Genomic DNA, 21,460 nt, shown 5'->3' on the forward strand with positions numbered 1-21,460 from the left:
CTGAGCTGGGGGCCTTGAGGGCTCACCTGGAATTGGTGAGGTGGCCCCCTAGCAGAGACTTGAACTGAACTCTTCAGACCCGGGTTCCAGATGGAGCCAGTTGCAGCTCTGCATGGTAAAGGTGCAGGGGGAGGGGTCTGCATGAGTGTGAGTAGGAGCTGAGTCTGCCAAGGAGCCTCTAGACCAGGGCTCAGCAAACTATGCTTCATGGATAAAATCCAGCCCAGTGGCCAATTTTGTAAATAAATACCCATTTGTTTACATGTTGCCTATGGCTTCTTTTGAGCTGGAGAGTTGGGTAACTGCAACAGAGACTTAAGGGTCTACAAAGCCTAAAATATTTTATTATCTGGCCCTTAATGGAAGATGTTTGCCAACTTCTGCCCTAGACCTTATCAAAGTCTGCAGGCAAACTCCAATGAGGCAAACAAGAGATGGTGCCTTGGATCAAAGGAGACTGAGTAGACCAAGAAAATTCAAGGAACTGCATTCCTTTCCAGTCATGAGGTCACATAATATAAGGCAGTCCCCCTCACTCCACACACCCAGAATCTACCCTGGACAGAACTGGAAAAGGGACTAAAAGACTGAACCAAGAAATTCAAGAGGCTGAGTATTTCTATCTAGAGAGACTATTACCTAGAGGGTAGTTCTATTATTGTATTAGATTGGCCTGAATATAGTTTCTCTAACGCTAAAGCATTGGGTTTCATAAGGAAGTCCACATCGGTCATAGATAAAGATGTTATATTTCCTCTGACCATCACATAATGTGAGTTTTACAACTCAACTACTGATTTATAGATGATAAGACCTGATGGAAACCTTAGAGACAATTTAAACCTCTTCCCTCATTGCACAGATAAGGAAACTGTGTCCCTGAAAGACCATGTTCCTTTAGTTAGATAAAGGATACATTCAGACTAGAATTCAAGTCCCCTGATCCAGTGATTCCAAATATCACATTTTCGGGGGGATTATTTGTGCTGTATCCTTGGTCTTGGTAGGAAAGAGCACAAACAGCAAAGAATTAGAGAATTTGATGTGGAAACAGTTTACAGAGATGTGGCCAGAGTTTAGGTATACCAACAGGGAGAGAGCTGTATACCAGCACCAGCAACAGTGGGTTTCTCTTACAGTCCAGAGTCAGGAGTAAGGAGAGCAGGTTACTCTGAAAGAGTCGCTTAGCTTAGGAGAAGAACACCCACAAGAGTGGAGGGCTGCAGCTGACTCGGTGGCCCAGTGGGGAAAAATCCAGGGAAGTAAGTTTCCTGACTTCATTTTCTTTGTACACTTTCATCTTTCTGCTAGTTTATGCCATTAGCTGGATCCAGAGTATGCAGAAGTCCATAAAATTCAGCCTCCCAAGATACAGAGAAGGGTGGAGATAGTATTTAGAGGAGAAAACAGAAAAAACCGAACACGATAAAACAGTGCTTGGAAACATGCCGGGAAAGTGGAAGAAGCTCAGATATTTTTTGATGAATGAATGATTTGATGAATTAATTTTACTATTGATCAAGCCCATCCTTATGAACTTTTGTTTGCTTGCCAAGTACATCAGTCAACAGATCATCCATCCCAGCAGGAAAGTTCTAAAGAGAGACATCTCTTCCCCACAATAGAATATGGAGCTCACAGAGCTCCAAGGGTTACCAGAGGTACACTTTGGGTTTGTGACTGTATTCATTTTTTATTGTTGCATAAAAAGTTACCACAAACTTGGCAGCTTAAAACAACACAAACTTATTACCTCCCAGTTTTTGTATGACCCCTCCAGCGAGGGGCCAGCTGGCTCTTTGCTCAGGATCTCATTAGGCTGAAATCAAGATGTTGGCTGGTGCTGGGGTCTTGTCTGGAAGCCTCTCCCAAGCTCCCTGGGGAGATTCATTTTCTTACAGCTGTAGAACCCAGGCCTCTGTTCACTGCTGGCTGTCTAAGGCTGCCCTCAGGTTTAGCTCTGTGGCTGCTCCAGAAGCCCTCTCACATCTCCAATCTCCCAGCTCCACCTACATCATCTCTGTTTTGATTCAGTAAAGTCAATTTACTGTTTAGTAACCTGAAACCTGATACCTCATCATATTCACAGCTTCTGCCTCAGGGGTAAGGGATGTACAGAGACCTCCAGGGGTGGGGATCCTGGGGGCCATTGAGAATTCTGCCTTCCACCAAGATGCAAATTCTAGTGTCCTTCAAATTTCCTAGATTTTTTTTTCAAGTACATGGTCTGTTTACATTTGTCATCCTGACCCAGAATCTTTAAACTCTAGAGTGTTTTACTTTGTTTTAACTTAGGAACATGGCCAGGCCATTTGTATTTGCAGAGATGGGTGTTGAAGAATCTGGAGTATCAGTAGCTATCCTTGCATTTTAGAGCCATCTCTGATGAGGGAATTCAGCAGATCTGATGTCATTCATGAAAGAAGGAAGAGGAGGAAATGTTGCTTTGAATTGTGGAAATATGCTTCTTGAAGCACCAGGTGTTTGATGTTGATATCTCTTCAAAACTTCACAAGCAGGGTAGCCAGAGTCTGCAATAATTTGTAGATAAAACCACAAAAAGTTAAATCAACTGTGGATCATTTACAACCAAATCAAAATAGCATTAATACACTGAATAATGTTTAACAGCAAAAATAAAAATATTTTTTATGCTTTACTGAATGATGTCTGTGAAATAGCAGCATTCATGCAAATGACCACATTCAACTCTTTAAAGGATTTTTTTCATTTAAAAACAAGAAAGATTCCTACTAGTAAATACTTGCATGATTTCAACTCTAGAACTCTGTGTACCTTAAAAATCAACATGGGTCTTAGACAAGGTAAGATATATTCAACTGTAGACTTTTTAGGACTGCATGGGGGAGAGCACCCAACATATTATCTTCCATAAACTTGGCATATTCTCTTGGGATTCTGTGAGAAAAGAATAGGAGTTTCAGCCCACTTAAGGTTTTCTTTCAGAATCTCTGTTGACCTGCTGAGGTCCCGAGAAGGAAGCAGAGGGGGCTCTGGTGCGGTTTTGGTGGTGTCCCCATTGAAGCTACCGTTTTGGCATGAACCAGTTTTGTTACTGCGATGGTCACATTTTTGAGGGAAGTCCATTCCTGAATGCAGCTGGAAGAAGGTCTGATGAGATGAGGCACTGACTAGTTGAGGAACAGTTTGGGACCCGCTGCAGAGAGAGGAAAGAGGATGGCAGGGCAAAGGCAGAGGAGAGCACCTGCGGGAAGGACTCTGCTAACCCCGCAGAAGCGGCCGTTACCTCCTCAGGGACGGAATAAACCGAAGGCTTCCAACACGGAACTTCAAATCCACCTGGTTCCACCTCTTCTCACTTCCTAAGTTCAGTCATGGTCACCTGCTAAGTTAGAGAGTTACAACTGCCACACATTATTGACCACTGGGCATGGTTAACATATTTAAGGATGTATATACCACAAAGGTAGATGACTTCCAGGGAAGAGAGTCAGGGAACTTTCCCCTTACAATCTATACAAATAATAATTTTCCTGGAGGCCCCACCCAGTTCACTTTTTCTTGCACCTCATGAGGCAGATTGGATCACACAGCTGCCTCCAGCTGCAAGAAACTTATTTTTTTAAAACTGGAACATGGCTGCCACAATTAACAATGGGGCTGTGTTAATGTAAGACCGGGATCAGCAAACTTTTCCTGTAAAAAGCCATACAGTAAATATTTTAGGTTTTTTGGGCCAGAAGGTATCTGCTGTGACTACTCAATTCTGCCCTTGTGGCATCAAAGCAATACATGGTGAGGCTGTGTTCCTATAACAACTTCATAAATAGAAATAAGCAGTAGGCTAGATTTAGCCAGCAGTCTCCTACCCCACCAGCCTATTTTTAAAAATCGCTCCTCACCCCCTTCTGAAGGGCCCCCACCAGTAAGATGGCAAACTTCCGGCTTCTCTTTGGGGTCCTCGGTTCCCGCCGGCGCCACCTGAAGCCCAATCACCTCTCGCCCCCCTCCCACTCCCAGCACCTAGCCAACAGCCACCAGCCCCGTAGAAGTGACACCTCAATCACCCTATGCCCCTTCCTATATAACCCAGCACCTTTCCCTAATAAAGCGGAATTCTCCGGTGAATTGCTGCTGTGTCGCTCCTTTCCTTTCATTGGTGCTGAAACCCGGGAGACGGGACACCCCAACTGGGCCCCATCTTCCCCCCGACACCAGCAGCAGCTTGCCCTCGTCCTCTTTTTCCGGCACTGGCTCATCACACTCACCACTCCTCTCTGGCCTTTAGGTAAGTTTTCCCCCCGGAGTGGGCCACTCTTCCCCGAGCTATCGCAGTGCCATTGACCGTGATCGTCCGGCAAGGCCCTGACACTCGGAGACAAGGAGGGAACTCTCCCCGCCTCAGGCCTTTACAGCTGCGGCAGACCCTCAGGCCCCCCTCCAACAGCCATAAACGAGGTGACTCCTTTGCAGATGAGAACGCTCCCTTTCCCCGCCCCCTCCTCCTTCTGTTCTGTCCGCCGAAATCTGTTCTGTCTGCCGAAAATTCCTAGTGCTAGGTACCTCGTGACTCTGGCACTCTGCCTTCTTAGGGAAGTCTGGATGACGACCCACACTTCCTGAGAAATTCCGACTCATATACAAGTTTCCGCAGACCACCAAGGATCATCGGGGACGCCCTTTGTCTCCTTGCGGTCTGCTCCCAGTCCGAGGATCTCTGTTCATCTTCCCCTGTTTGTCTCCTTCTCTGTCCTTTAGCCGTGGGAGCCTCCTCATCCCTCCCTGAAAGTTCACCTCTTGAATGCCTGCTTAAGCATCTGGCTACCCTCTCCCTGACGCCTGATATAAAACCAAAACTTCTCCGTAAATATTGCTCCCAAGATTGGCCGACATACCCCCTAGACAATAACAACCAATGGCCCGCAGGGGGAACTCTTGATCCTAACATCACTCGCAATCTCTTTAACTACTGCCAGCGCCTGAAAAAATGGAAGGAGATTCCCTATATCAAAGCTTTCTGCCTCCTCCCCCCCCCCACCCGCCCCCTCCCATGTTCTCCTAGCCTGCAAGCCGCTGCTCCCGCAGACGCCTCCCGTTCACTCCCTTCCCCTTCTTCTCCTACAACAGCCCTTCTCCCTTCCTCCCCACCATCTCCTCCCCCATCTCACCTCCTCCACCTTTGTCTCCCACAGATTAAGCCTGAGCCTTTCAGCCCCCCCTTTAACTAGGTCCCGGGGGCCTCCTCCGTCTTTGCCCTCATCACCTGTTTCTCCCCTGTTAGGGACCGCCTTTGTCTTCTCACATGTTTGTAGGGAGAATGGGAAAGCACCTTCCCCCATGTCTGAACGCAGCACGGGAAAGCACAAGCTAGAGAACAACCTATGCAGTCCTTGGAAGTTATCTGTCCACAAAAACATATCTTGTCCTCCAAGACGAGCCAAGACTCCTCACTCTGAAAATAGAGAGACCTTGAAGATGTGTAGAAACACCGCCCCTGCTTCTAGCTATGCCCTTCCCCCACTTGCCGATGTGGCAGGAATGGAGAACGAAGAACATTCTGTTTATGCATTCCATAAGCAATTAACTGGAGCACTGCTGTAGCTCAGTTAGTAGAGCATGGGACGCTTAACCTCACAGTCATGAGTTCAAGCCCAACTAGAGCAGCAGAGGCAAGCAGGTGGGCTGCTAGCTGGCAACACATGGGTCCGATTCCATCTTTCTTTATTTTCTTTGACCCCCTTCCGCACTTCAGGACCTGCTCGACTAGGCACGGCTAGACCGTGTCACTCCCCCACAGACTGAGCCAGAACCCTTCAGTCCCCCTCAGATTCGGTCCTGAGGGCCTCTCAAAATTATCGCCCCCCTCCGGGAGGTAGCAGAATCCAAAGGCATCGTGCGCGTTCACGTCCCTTTCTCTTTAGGAGATTTAGCCCAACTAGAGAAACGCCTAGGTTCCTTTTCCACTGATCCCACGACATACATCAGGGAGTTTCAATGGACCCTCCAGTCTTACAGCCTCATGCATCATGACATTTTCATGCTCCTGGCCAACACTCTCCTCCCTGAAGAGTGTAGACGAGTTTGGGACTTCGCCCAAACACACGCTACCGAAACCCACAGGACTGACCCCACCTATCCCCCTGGCTCCACTGCTGTCCCCGAACAAGACCCACACTGAGATTATAACATCGCCGTCGGTCTCCGCTCTCGAGATATTTTTGCCTCCTGCTTAATAGCAGGTCTGAAAAAGGCAGCTCGTAAAGTAGTCAATTTTCAAAAGCTCCAAGACATAATTCAAAAGAGAGATGAAACCCCCTCCGAGTTCTTAGACAGACTCACTCAAACCCTATTACAGTATACCAGCCTGGACCCAGAAACACCTGAAGGAAGACATGTCCTTATGACATACTTTCTAGTTCAAAGCTACCCCAACATTAAAGCTAAACTCAAAAAGTTAGAACAGGGCCCCACTACCCCACAGACTGAGATCCTAACAGTGGCCTTTAAAGTCTTTCATAACCAGGAGGAGGAGAAAGAACGCCGTAAACAAAAGGCTGATCAGGCCAATTTCCAAATGTTGGCCCAGCTGATAAAACCACAATCTGGGCGCCCCTCTACAAACAAGCCCCCCCCAGGAGCTTGTTTCAAGAGCGGAAAAGAGGGACATTGGTCAAGGGCATGCCCCTCCCCCAGATCTCCTACCACCCCATGCCCCAGATGCCACAAAAAGGGCCACTGGGGGTCTGATTGCCCAATCACCCGAAGGGGAGGCTGAACAAACAACCCCCATCCTAAGCCCACCGTAGTGGGGCTGGCAGAAGATTGACAGGGCCCAGGGGCTTCTCGCCTGACCATTTCCATCACCAAACAGGAGCCCAGGGTTACTTTAACAGTAGACAGTCGCCCCATCTCCTTCCTCCTAGATACAGGAGCCACCTTCTCAGTCTTGCGAGAATACCAGGGCCCTACCACGCCAGCCATTACTCCTATAGTCGAGGTAGGAGGTAAACAGATTTTCCCATTAAAACCCCCCCACCTTTTATGCGCAATCCAAGACAATCCCATACCTTTCTCCCACTCCTTCCTGGTTATGCCCCAGTGTCCCATCCCTTTACTAGGATGGGACATCCTTTCCCTCCTCCACGTTTCCATAACTATATCCACTCCCACAGCCCTCAGTACTCCCTTTCTGATGGCCCTCATAGCCGACGACCCCCCTCTACCCAATGAAAGCTCCAGTTCCGCCCTCATACACCCTGTAAATCCCAAAGTTTGGGACATTACAAGCCACTCCGTGGCTCTATGTCCTCCTGCCTCTATCAAATTATGTGACCCCTCTCAGTATATCTGTCAGGCCCAATACCCCCTAACCACTTCAGCCCTCATAGGCCTCCAACCCATCATTCAAGATCTCTTAAACAAAAATTACCTCAGACCCACTCACTCCCCGTTTAATACCCCCATATTAGCTGTTAAAAAAACCAACAGATCTTTCTGCCTTGTCCAAGACCTTTGCCTCATCAACATGGCCGTTGTCCCTATCCATCCCTTAGTTCCAAATCCATACACCCTTTAATCGCAGATCCCTGCCTCGGCCTCCCACTTCTCAGTTCTAGATCTCAAAGACGCATTTTTCCTATCCCTCTGGATCCCTCCTCCCAAGGTTTTTTCGCCTTCATCTGGATAGACCCATACACAAGACATTCTGAACAACTCACTTGGACAGTTTTGCCACAAAGCTTCCGAGATAGTCCCCATATTTTTAGACAGGTCCTAGCTCAGGACCTCAAACAGTTTCATCATGATCACTCCGAGTCCACCTTATTACAATACATGGACAATCTTCTACTCTGCAGTCCCTCGTGAGAACAGTCTCAACTTGACACTGCCTCCCTTCTTAACCCTCTAGCTTCCAGAGGTTACCGAGTATCCCCCATCAAAGCTCAAATCTCTTCTCCTCCTGTCACTTACCTCAGATTCCTTCTATCTCAACAAAGAAAGTCCATTACCTTAGACAGAAAACGGCTCCTCTCTGACCTGCCCGTTCCCAAAACCAAGACAGAAATCCTTTCCTTTCTAGGCCTGGCTAGATATTTTAGAGCGTAGATCCCTAACTTCTCCCTGTTGGCAAGACCCCTATACGACGTCAGCAAAGGCCCCCCTAAAGAACCATTATCCTCCTCACCCTGACACTCCTTCATTAAGCTCCGTCAAGCCCTTGTGGAAGCCCCAGCTCTCCATCTTCCTGATTTGTCGAAGCCCTTCTCATTATACATTCATGAGAGGTCCAGTCAAGCTCTAGGAGTCCTAGGCCAATATATGGCCCATCCTTTGCCCCAGTAGCTTATCTCTCCAAGCAATTAGACCCCACAGTTCAGGGATGGGCCCCCTGCCTACGAGCATTAGCTGCTAGACAGCTCTTGCAGAAGGAAGCTCATAAACTGACATTCAGGGCATCCCTTACCATTCTGTCCCCACATCGCCTAAAAGATCTCTTAACCTACAAAAGTTTACAGACTCTCCCTCCCTCCAGACTCCTGGCCTTAGTGTCCTCTTTCCTCCAAAATCCCGTTCACCCCCTTTGCCATCCATACCCAAATCATGACTTTTTCCTCCTTTACTGCTCTCACTTTTTTTTCTCATTCCTATTGTCTTCCCCACCACCCCAGCCTCCTTTGTATGGCAATTCAAAGTCAGACAGACTTACACACAGCATCAAACAAAAGTTACTGTCCTCATTGCCACACCAGACTGCCCTCTGAAAAGCTGCTCTGAGCCTTTATACCTCCACTTTCCTCCCTCCACTGAAGTGTTCACTAGCAGCTACCCTTATTCTCCCTACCTCTGCTTCCTCTATGACCAAAAACAAGCCTATTGCAGGCGATGACCAGACACCTACAAGAGATGTCCCTACTGGTCTTGTGTCATTCACTACATGAGTAACTTCCAGTACCCACAGTATTACTCCTCCAACCGTTTCATGAAATATCCCAACGGCTCATTCTCCTTATCAATCCCAGATCCCTGGGACTCTTGATGGGCTGCCAGAGTCACAGCCTCAGTTTACTACGGGAGGTCCTCGAACCCCCACAGTACCCTTCATATCTCTCAAAAGTATGTTCCTTCTCATTCCCAGATCTCTCAAGTTGCATCAGATATCAGACATTCCAAAAAAGTCATTATCCAAACTCTTGACGGCACCTCTTCATCTTCTTATCCCCGCCCCTCTTCCCATTTCTCCTACTCTTCGTTACAGCTCATTCAGGACACCACCATCTTTCTCAACCACACCCTTAACACCGCCAATTGTTTCTTGTGTGCATCACTACAGTGCCCACTGCTGGCCGCCATGCCCCTTAATATTTCCAACTACTCCTTCCATGCAGAAAGACAACCCCTCTGCCCCTTGGCAGACATACCCCTATGGGAACCAGAATATGCAGATAATCTCACCATCCACCACTGTGTAGGCCCAACTCCATCCCCCTCCAGTGCACTTCACTGCCTCTCTATCTACACCCCTACCTCCAGCTCTAAGACTTTTATGCAACCGGGACACTTCTTTTGGTGTAATGGCAGTCTTTTCAACTCACTGCCTCTCAACTCCGATACACCCTGCATTCTCGTCACCCTAATCCCACAGCTTACACTTTACAGCATGGCAGAATTTCTTGAGCTCCAACCTCCCTTGCCCTTGCGCACAAAGAGCTGCTTTCCTTCCCATAATGGTCGGTATCTCTTTGATCACCTCAGCCATTGGGGCAGGGTTTTCGGGAGAAGCCTTGGGTCACTCTCTATGGGCAGTTAGAGATCTCAACGCCAAACTTGAGGGAGCCCTGACATCCACTGCCGATTCCCTAGCCTCTCTCCAAAGACAGGTCACTTCGCTAGCTAAGGTTACCCTTCAAAACCGGCGGGCCCTAGATCTGCTTACAGCCGAGAAGGGCGGCACCTGCGTCTTCCTTCAAGAAGAGTGCTGCTATTACATCAACGAATCCGGCATTGTAGAAACTGACATCACCAAACTCACTGACCTTGCCTCCAGCCTCCACTCTGCTTCCAATTCCAACCCATTCTCTTCAATACTAACAAACCCTCTCCTCACCTGGCTCTGGCCCATTGCAGGCCCCATAATAATCATTCTTCTCGCCTGTCTCTTCTTACCCTGTATAATAAAGTTCATCAAATGCCAAGTCGGAAAAATCTCTAATCAAGCTTTCAACCACCTTTTACTCAGGAACTACCAGCTTCTGGCCACAGAAGATCCCTCACCTCACGTGACCTCCTCACCACACGCTGAGATGGACCCCTCTCTCCGCTGGAAACTGTTCCTAGAAACAATGGCCACAGATGCCTGGCTTCTGGCACCCATATCCTCCTGGCACCACCATTAGAATCAACAAGTCCTCAACCTATAGTTACAGGGAACCTTCATTGATTTCCAACCTGAAGAAGTCCACATCTACTCATCCTTACTGTGGGGAGTCCTATCAACCCTTTCCTCCCAATCCTCAAGCCCTCACTCCCTTCTCCACCCCCGTTCAGCAGGAAGCACCCAGAGAGAAAGCAACGTCCACAACCCCATAGAGGAGAAAGGGGGGAATGAAGGGCCCCCACCAGTAAGATGGCAAACTTCCGGCTTCTCTTCAGGGTCCTCGGTTCCCGCTGGCGCCACCTGAAGCCCAATCACCTCTCGCCCTCCTCCCAATCCCAGCACCTAGCCACCAGCCACCAGCCCCGTAGAAGTGACACCTCAATCACCCTATGCCCCTTCCTATATAACCCAGCACCTTTCCCTAATAAAGTGGAATTCTCCGGTGAATTGCTGCTGTGCGTCGCTCCTTTCCTTTCACCTTCCCATCCTGCATTCTAGTTCTTCAAAGCATCAAGGTAATAGGGATCATCAAATAGGCCATCTCACATTTGAATGGGTCTAGCTTCTGGGCTGTCACAAAACTTACTTGGTTTCTAATCCTCTCCTGATACAGGCGTCTGTGACTCTATGCAAAGTGGAACACAGCTACTCTGGTATCTTAGTCATGTCATTTATTCAAGTGCAGGAGAGCCCCACAGCACCCGAGCCTGGAAGTTACAAACAAAAAATGAAGAAGCAGCTGTCACGAGATGATGAATAGCTGCCCTCTGAAGTTTTGATTTGGATACTAAATGACAAAACTGGACCAGCCAAGGAAACCTGGTGATTTCCTCTGCTGCAGAGCAGCCACCTGGCAAATACCACATTGCCATCACCGGCCCTTGGCAGAGGTGGGAACAGCAGCTGTAATTATAAAGAGCAGGGAGGAGACTCTAAAAACCTCTTCTGAGTGGTAGAAATTCTGAAAACCAGGATAATTACAACACTAGCTCATCCCGATTTGCTTAGCTATTTATAGGTGAAGAGAAGCTGATGCACTGAGAGCGTTTTCTTTTTTTCTTCTCTTCTGTTTGCATTAAATCCTGTGTGGCTCCTCTCTGAAATGTGTGCATATGCTGAGTCCATGTGAGATGCCACCAGTGGCACTTGTCATAAGAATGAAATCCCTCTCAGGCTTGTTTACAGCTTGGAACTTGTCATACTGCTCCCCTGAGCTTCATGGGTGGTTGGGTTCCATTTTTCCTCAGCTCTGTGCAAGATTTAATTTGTTTTTTGTGTATGTGTGTACTTACGCTTGCAGGTGCAGGGAAGAAAAAATTGCTGTGCCCAGATGTTTTGAAGCTGCAGCAGCATACATACAACTCAGATTAAATAGAAAAAATGTGTAAGATCAGGCAGGCACTCAAGCACGTTATTCTACAGGGTATTTAATAAACCTATCATGTTTTCTTGACAATAGGACTCTTCAGTACAACTTTAGGAACAGAGGAATCTGGCATTCAGATTTCAAGCATCACTGCTTCAATTCATTTACAGATAATTTTATGAGATTTGTCACTTTTGAGTGAGGCCCATTACGTTTACCCCATTTCAACTTAGAAAATATCTTCCTGGAACAGGCCAAAGTGGGAATTGGGTGGAAACATCACCTATCAAGCTGTCTCGGTTTATTACTGGATTAATTAGACCTCAGGGATCGGAGGCCAGATTTCACCTTAGTTCTGAAACACAGCAGACATAAGCTAAGCACAAACGACCCTCTTGCTGCTCATGGAGCTCTGCACGAATTCGCAAAAGCCCTGCCCAAGTTGCAGATGGAAAATGCTTCCGAGGACCCTCTGGATTTTTCCTTTACCCAAGGCAATGGGTTAACCTGCTTTGTACACAGCAACTGTCAAACAGCGGGTGGAGTTCAGCTCAGGAAAACAGAGAATGCTCAAAATTCTCCAGGCTCCACTTCATCAGCCTCCAACGATTGTTGCCCATGACTGCACGGAGATAGTTCGTCACCTTTGGCAACTAGTGTTTAAAAATATCCCCTTGCAGGCAAAGCCTCGCTCATGATGCTTGTCATAAAGGCTTATGCGACATACCCACCCCTGCTTTTGTGACATCCTCCCCTTGAGGGACCTGAGAGCATGTTACTTTTTTTGCCTTTCCCAGGAGGTATAGAAGAGTTCCCAGCTGACCTGCTTAAGATGTTGTTTTAAGAGAAAAAAACTACCTCCCTTTGCTCATAAAGCTAAAGACCCTCATTAGAATTAGGAAAAGGGTGCCATTGGCCTCTCTTTCTTTGTGGAGATAAAGAGGCTGGGTGAAAAAGAAGGAAAGAGAAGCTTTCACATTTTAATTTAAGTGCCAATACTGGATCCCCAGTTGGCAAAGCCTTTTATACTCAATTCTTGGCCCAGAATTCTGTGCCTTCAAGATCAAGCTTATTAGTATCATCTCTTACTTCTGTCTCCCAGTGCCGCCACTAGAGACTGTAACAGGTTTGGACTAGACACACTACAGGGCAAATGGCTGTCCCTTAACTACCATAATGCAGGGCTTGCTTGCACTGAAAAACTTGTATTCCCCTAACTATACAGATAATATGAAACACTCTCTCATCTCAAAATCTTCTAAACCCCACATAGAACATGGGGACTATATTAGAAACCTCTATTTCCTAATGGGTTGTGTCTGAAAGACAGAATTGTAGAATCCAGGAAGCATCTTTGGTCATAGACTATGACAGTGATGCTTTCCCTTGTAGGTCAGTAATAGATCCTGGCAACAAAAACTATCGGAATGTACATATTTATAAAGACAGATGTTATAAATCATGTAATTTATAGCCTTATCTGTTTGTGTGTTCTGTCCTTAATTTCTTCAAAGCATCCCGTGGAACAACAGTTATTCTTTAGGCAGGAAACCTATGGATTCATCAAGGTATAGTGGAGCTTTATGAATGAAATCTGTCCTTGTGGAGGTTTTGCTAGTGTACATAATTTATTACTTTTTAACAGGTAAGATTATATTTTAAACATATAAACCTAGTACATTGAAGTTTCAGTCATGCACAGCTGCTCACCACCAGCCTAGGGGGGAGGACCACAACCACACCAGGCAGTGACATGGAAGGGGTTAGATGTGGCCAGCGCCTCGCTCTCAGCCAATGTGAAGCCAGGCGATCACTTCAGCTGCCCCTAAAGCATCTGCTCCCCTCCCCAACCAAAATCTTCACAAAGACAAAACACACATGCACCTACTTGCCAGATCCAAAACGTAATTTGTGTAAAACATTAACCATTTCTGCTAAGAGACAGGTACACTGTGTTGAGAAGTAGCACAGTGACTCTACTGTGTTTTTTTAACGTGTTTATCAGATTCATTTGAGCCTAGTTCACAGTCAAAGCCATGAGGAAGAGCCCTTTGCTGACAGACTTTGTTAGATCACCGGAACAAAAGAAGCTAGAAATGAGTCTGGAGACAGAGGGTACTCTTGGGAAGGTTACAGGGGAAGCAGAAGGGGGACAGAGGGACATTTTATATGCACTTTGTCAGCTTCCAAACTTTGTCTTAGAAATGACTGGGCTGGTAGACAGGCAGAAGCCTAGTTAAGGTCAAGTAGAGGCAACCCCATTGTCTCTGAATCTACAAATTAAGAGCAGCTAATGCTTTTAATATAATTACTTGTTTCCTCTTTTTGATATAGTTGTCCCAACCTACCTTTCCAGCTCATCTCTGGCCACTCTAATCCTTACCTTAAGCTGGTCACCTTTCTTGAACATTTCATGCCACCTTGTGCCTTCACATCTTGGCTCAGGCTATTTGCTCCTTTGAAAGCTCTTCTCCATTTGAAAACTCCTGCCCGTCTTTCAGAAGCTAGGTCAAAGGTGGCATCTCCTGTGACAGCTTTCCTGGGCAGGTCAGTCGGCGCATCCCCTGTGTTCCCAGGGTACATGTCACCCACTTATGACATGCAATGGGATTGTTTGAGCATTGCCCTCCCATGAAGGCCGAACCCCCAGAGAGGAGCAATGACAATATTTGATCACCTATGTACCCTTAATATTTAGCCCACAATAGGCATTCTATGTATGTTTAAGGGATGAATGAATGATAAATAATTTGTGGCTTTGCAAATTTTTAAGGGAAGAAGAAAAGAATGTGAGGAATTATCAGGTACAAATCAAAACTCCATCCACTTACTGTCAGAAATTTATCTTTCATTTCCAAACATTTGACTCTCCACACTGCCATCCTTTCCAAATCAGAGCTGCAAGCTGGGCAAGTATCAAGGCCTCAAAAAATCCTAGGAAAAGCCTTGTGATCCTTATCATTTGAAGATGGCTTTAAAACTGTGAAGTACCAACACTGCCCGCCTGTGTTGTTTCTTCATGCATTTAATGGAGAGAGGGCTTTTACTCCCAAATCCGGTTGTGGCTTGAGCTTACATTTTCATCATACTTGCTTCAACACCTGTTAACCACAGCCCCGAGGCTGCTGGCCCCAGCTTCATCTTGATCTCTGACTGTTGATGTGACTGTGTAACCACGGCTCTGCAGCTGCTGTATCGGCAGCCATTCCAGGGACTAGGGCTGGCCTCTGGGCCCCGGGGTGCCTTAACAGTCACAGGGGGTCTGGGGCCATACAAGCCTCCCTCCCTCTTCTGGCTCCCACAGCCCTCTGCTCACGCTGCCCTTGCAAAGTCCATCACAGAGTTAGCTTACGTGTGTCTACTGCCTTCACTAACTGGACTGCAAGCTCTGGGAGGGAAGGACCATGTTCTACTCATTTTATTTCTCTCATGCTTGCCCGGGTCTGGAAGTGGAAGGAAAGAATGAATAATGAATGAATGAATGAATGAATGAATGAGTAGGCGGATGCATGAATGCAAATGTTTTCATTAAAATTCTTTGTCAGAACTTTGAATTGCTCATCACTCCTGTCAGTTATTATTCCCCCCAAAATGATACTTGTGACTTAATTGGTTGTTTTTTTCCCTTCACTCTGGAAGCAAGTAATCTTTCTTGATTATCAACAGTTATGCTGCAACATAAAAATAGAAAAGAAAAATCTAGATATGGTATAAATCTAATGGCTTCCTCTCTCAAAGCTATCTTTGTACATGCCTAAATCACTAAATCAAATTTAGTAATATTTGATTTCCTCAGTCTCTCAGACCAGTTGGACATGATGTGCCCTGCTTATGTAGCTGAGTATATCTAATTCCATTAGTGCCAGAGATAAAATGATGCTGCATTTTAAAAATACTACCTGTAATTTTTTAATTTAAAGAATGGAATGTTTCTGGGTTTTTGGATCTTAAGAAATAAGTGCCTCCTTAGAATCTTTGGGAAATTAAGCAATATGTTCAAACTTTATCACACCTTCTAGTAATAATGGCGGCAAACAGATGATTCCTCCCAAATTAGCTGTCTTAATTCATCTAAACTTAATCTCCACTTCCATGTCAGAGGGCACTTATGGGAGTGATGAGGTGGAAAATGAGGGCTTGGGCTTGGAGCTGTTGAAGCTGACTGGTCAGCTTGGCCACAAATGATCGAACTCTCTTCATGTCTGTAAAACAGGGATAATAATATTGACTACACAAATTACTTGTGAAAATTACAAGTAAACATTGCATGCATAATGTTCTTAGCCCAATGTTGGGATGCAGTATTTCCTCTATCAGTGTTAGGGCCCTTCCTTTTCTATCTAGTCTCCGTGAGGGCTTCTTTTCCCAGTAGGGTGCACTGTGGCACCCACGTACAAATACAACTTCCCTGAGCAGAGGGATATCTGGAGGTGGATGCTTCACACAGTTGAAGCAGATAATAAGGTCAACTTCACAATGTTTTGATACAAAGCACTCTGGGACCTTTTGGCTCTTTCCTAGTGACAGAGCCTTTTTTTTTTCAGTCCAGAGGTTTCTCTTCTATATTAAAACTAAAAAAATGTAAAAAAAAGAAATACTATATAATCCCATAAAAGAGACCTAACCACTGCCAACTATTTTGTGTTATACATTTTTCATATATATCTATGTATCCATATATATGACAAAATTTTCACATGAATTTGTTTTTAAAAATCTTTAAGATATGCCTGCCTTAGGTTCAACTAAGTGTATCACATGATCACCTCTTGCCACAATCATTCAAGAGATTTCTTTAAATAATGTGATAATATATAGTAGTTATTTATCTAAAGTAATCTCTTATTATAATCAAACTAGATTAGGATTATATGACTTAATGAAATGGTTTTAATTTTGTTAACGGCATTAACATCAGTGCAGTAGGTTTGTAGAAATGTAAATTCTATGATTAAAGAGCACTTAACTAAAGGTTCCATTCTTGCCATTCACAGTGTGTTTCATAGCATTTATTCCTAAACTGGCTCATGTTCCCCCATGATTTAATGTAACAACAAATTGTGTTAGTTTAACTATTTCAAGCCTTACTTATGAATACACTTACCATTTTTAATAGTAAGGATAAACAAACGGGTTTCCCAAGGAAGTTTCGGTCCCATGTCCTCTATTGTCTTTTCAAGCACAATGTTGTCCCTCTCTCATGGTCTTTTTACTGAAAAATACCAAAGAGGATTGTCCACATAAGCTGCCTTCACTCCTTACTCCTTAATCCTCCCTTAGCACCGGTCACTCTGAATTCTTCTCACATTTGTCTACTGACACTAGACCCCTGTATTTGTTAGGACAGAGATTTGGCTATTCTCAATCAGATTGTTCTTTTTCTCACTGAGTTGTGTGAGTTCTTTATGCATTTTGAATTTTAACTCCTCATCAGATATATGATTTTCTCTCATTCTTTAGGGAGCCTACTCATTTATTGTTAGTTTCCTTTGCTGTACAGAAGCTTTTTAGTTTGATGTAATCCCACGTGTTCATTTTTGCTTTGGGGTCAAATACAAAAAGTCATTGCAAGGACCAATGTCAAGTTGCTTACCTTCTGTGTTTTTTCTAGGAGTTTTATGGTCTCAGGTCTTATGTTCAAGTCTTTAATCCATTTCAAGTAGGTTTTTGTGTATTTTGTCCATTTTTTAGATGTATGATGTACAAATATTTTTCCCAGCTTATGGTTTGTCTTTTCATTTTTAAATGGTGTCTTTTGAAGAGGAAAAGTTTTTAATTTTGTCAAAGGCCAGTATACAATTATTAAAATGGATTGTATTTTTGGTGTTATATCTAATAAATCTTTGTTTAACCCAAAATCACAAAAATTCTGCCTATGTTTTCTTCTGGAAATTTTATAGTTTTGGATTTTATACTTATGTCTGTAATCCATTTTGAGCTAATTTTTGTGTATAGTGTGAGGTAAGGGGTCTATGTTTTTTGTTTTTTAATGACATACAATTATTCCAGCTCCATTAAAAAAAAAGACTATTCTTCTCTCATTGAATTGTTTTAGAATCTTTGTCAAAATTGGCAGACAGAAATGTGTGCATTTATTTTTAATTTAAAGAATGGAATGTGTCTGGGTTTTTGGATCTTACTATTCTTTTACATTGATTTGAATGTCTATCTTTATGTGAACTCTAAATTATATTAATATCTGAAATTTTGTAGTGAGTTTTGAGATCAAGTAGTAGAAATCCTCATTTTGTTCTTCTTTTCAACGTTTTTTGGGGAGCTATTCTACGTGCTTTTAGTTTTCATCTAAGTTTTAGGATCGATTTGTCAATTTCTACAAAAACCCACTGAGATTTTTGTATAGGAATTTTGTTTATTGCTTAATTTGAGAAAATTGTTATCTTAACAATGTTAACTCTTCCAACTCACATATATAGTATATATCTCATTTAGACCTTTAATTTCTTTCAACAATGTTTCATAGGTTTCAGCATGTAGATCTTGCCCTTATAATAACTTAAGTTCTAAGAATTTTAGTATTTTGAATGCTATTATAAATGGAAATATTTCTTAATTTCATTACTGGATTGCTATATTGATTTTGTATCATGTGGCCTCATTTTTCAGTTCTAGTAAGTATTTTGTTGTGTTTTTATTTTTACTAGATTTCCTAGAGTTCTTACAGAGTAGAGGGAAAGGACACTTAAGATTCTCCCTGCAAGAACGGTCCCTTCTGACTTGGTGAAGGGGGGAGTCTAGTAAACATAATGTTCCTCATGTAATTGTAGATTAATGATACCAAAAAGAAAAAAGAAAAAAAAAGAATAGTCCCTTCCTAAGCCAATGTTAGCCATAACAACTCTAGTTTTACCTTTTTTGATATGTTGAAATTCAGCTTAAAAAAACATTTAAATACAAATAATTTGTTTTACTCTCTTTTTGCAGAAAAGGAAACTGATCTCAGAATCACTGAGTAAATTTGTTTAAAATGAAGTGAAAAATTAAAAAGGCAAAATAATATGACATGGATATACAGAAGAAGTGATGAATCAGTAAAATTGCAGCGAGTCTTGTTCCTAATGAAACATTTTATTCTCTCATTATAAATATTAATTCATGGCAGATACAACTCTTCAGCTTTATGCAAATTTCATGGAAAAAATATGTAGATTTGTTATTTTTCTTATCTCAAATTGAAGCTGCATTTGAAAAGGTAAAAAGGATGCATAATTACACTGTTATTAAATGTCACATGGACTGATATTGTAGAGGTTAGGCCAAGTGGCTTTGTAATTCAAGTGTTCTCCTGGCTTTATCGCTGTTAGTGTCAGCAAAGCCAGTGAATCTCTGCCATGTATCTCCTGTTTATTCATAGAGAACATAGTGGTATTTTAGCAATCTCTCACCAGTAATGTATAATTGTTTCTACTCTTGAGTTTATACCCCACGTAACATTTTGATAATCCTTTATACATATACAGCTCACTTAAAATAGCCAGCTTGTTAACTCTTTTGGAAAGAGAGTTAGTGAAAGCTGAATACCAACAAGCAGTGGAAAAAAACCATCAGGACCCTCAATAATTAATAGAAGTAGAGTTATACCCAGAGACTTTTTGACACAAGATGCAGGTTGTAAAGGGTCTTATTTTAAAATGGCATGGGACTCTGAAAGCAAAAATATCCTGAAAACCCCAAGTAAAATGATGGAAGCAAGAAAACAGAATAATGTATATATATTTTTTAAATATTTGGAGAGTCTGCCACTTAACCTTGATTAAAAAATTAATCAAAGTTGTTCTACAGTATAGAAACCATTGAATTTTTGTCATTTACTTAATACTTACATATTGTAGGCATTAAATGTCTTCAGTTGGATAGGAACAGAACAAAATAGCTATTTGGTATAAGTATAAGGTGAAGGCAGTTGTTTTTAAGTCTACTACTTTTTGTTGGCTATATCAGGAACAGAGAGTTGCTGAAAAAGAGCTATTGCTATACAATGAGATACTAGAAATCTTAACACAGCATGGATATTTTCACTTAGAAACAGCTTTATGACTGGGGATTTGTGTGCTTGACAATATATATAACTATAACCCTCCACTGTATCTTAAAACAGAAAACTTACGTTCCAAGATCCAAAGATATTTTTGTAAACATATTGCTCATACAATCACAACATACCATAAATTACAAATGTAGCACATGCATATAACTAAAATATTTGAAATTGATTGCAGAAAATAATTTCACCAGTCATTTCAGAATTTAGAAGCATTTTGGTAGTATTTGGTAGCCCAGGGATCATTTAAAATCTATTAAGATTGTGTGCACTGAGTCTTCCTTTTCTTTTGATCAATTTCCCCATAGCAAGAAAAGATATAAGACGGTTCCCTTGACTCTAAAACTGTGCTCAAAATTTACTTTATGTCAGTGGTGTTATTAATAAGCATTTTTAAAAGTATCTTCTGTCTTTTTGTACTGCCAAGCGTTATTCATTCAAAATAGTGCCACCTCTAAAGAACAGCATGCTCCTTATCAGGGAGGCCAGGTTCCTGGGCCTAGGGATCAAGTCTTGGCTCTGATCCCTTATGAACATGTGAACTTGGGCAGTTTATTCAATCTCCTTTAAACTTAGTTTCAGTAGTTTCACTGGGATACCACCACCAGTATCGTGGGATTGTTATGAAGATTTAAATGGCTACATATAAGCATAAGACCTGGCTCCTTACAGGCACTAAATAAATGTTAGCTATGTGTGACAACCTCATCGCTCTCTCAAGACCAGGAGATAAAACCTTTGGTGGGAAGAGTGAAGAAATAATGTAAACCTTCTGCTTTCTTGCTTGGCCCCCATCCTCTTTGTATTTCTCCACTGCAGTAAATAGCAGCAAGGGGTTGGGCAAGCTCTAGAATGTTGAGAGCCACAGCCAGACCCCAGGCTTACCTCAGTGTTGGTTCCGGGATGTCACTGAAAAGGGGTGAAGCAGATCATTGAGTTTACTGTCCAGACCAGCTCATTAAGGCTGTAAAGCAGAGAGAGAGATGGAATTGGAGGCTTTATTTAGGAGCACAGACTATGCACTGGACTCCAGAGTCTTCTGTATCAGATTTCTTAAGGAGTTTGAGAAAAGCAATCTGTGACAAGATAGGTGCAGGTCCAGAACCCTTAACTTAGATGACTCTTGTATCTATTAAATTAGTAAAGGTAATTTTTATAGATGATGAAACTGATTTTAACTTCCCTAGAGAGACACAGTTAATAAATGATGGAAATAGGACTCTATCTGAGGCCTTTTAACTCCAAATGTCACACAGTAATAGTGGTTTCAATAGAGGTTTCTGTAGGAAAATAATTAAAATGATTATTTTTTACAGCATTATTGAGTTATCATTTGACATGCAATAATTTAAAGTATACAATTTAATAAACATTGAAATGCTGTGTCTGGAAAACAGTTTGGCAGTGTCTTAATAAACAGAACATGCAACTACCTATAACCAAGCAATTGCACTCATCAGCATTTATCCCAGAAAAATGAAGAATTCTGTTCATATCAGTATTTGTACATGAATATTTAAAGCAGCTTTTCTGTAGTAGCCAAAAACTGGGACAACATAAAGAAGCCATCTATCTTTTTTCTGTGACTAGATTAATGTGCATTTCTAGATTTTTATGTTTGTTTGACTTCTTTGACTTAGATTCATCATATTGTTGCATGTATCAAAAGTTCAGTTTA

General features: G+C 43.1%; 1 long non-coding RNA gene across 3 annotated transcripts; it reads right to left on the reverse strand.

Annotated features, from left to right (window-relative positions):
* Positions 1-824: 824 nt before the first annotated feature.
* On the reverse strand, positions 825-21,129 carry LOC140843166 (uncharacterized). 3 transcript variants are annotated; one of them, XR_012120705.1, is made up of 9 exons: positions 20,668-21,129; positions 16,828-16,935; positions 15,736-15,925; positions 14,107-15,166; positions 10,944-11,064; positions 3,269-3,367; positions 3,051-3,178; positions 2,797-2,919; positions 825-2,531 (listed from the first exon to the last, which is right to left on the reverse strand). It is a non-coding gene; the product is annotated as an uncharacterized lncRNA (long non-coding RNA). The 3 variants fall into 3 exon arrangements; XR_012120706.1 differs by having other exon boundaries at positions 2,797-3,178; positions 3,269-3,364; XR_012120704.1 differs by having other exon boundaries at positions 2,797-3,178.
* Between the last annotated feature and the right edge of the window lie 331 nt (positions 21,130-21,460).

The sequence above is a fragment of the Manis javanica genome, chromosome 8 (assembly GCF_040802235.1).
Source record: "Manis javanica isolate MJ-LG chromosome 8, MJ_LKY, whole genome shotgun sequence".
Classification (NCBI taxonomy): domain Eukaryota; kingdom Metazoa; phylum Chordata; class Mammalia; order Pholidota; family Manidae; genus Manis; species Manis javanica.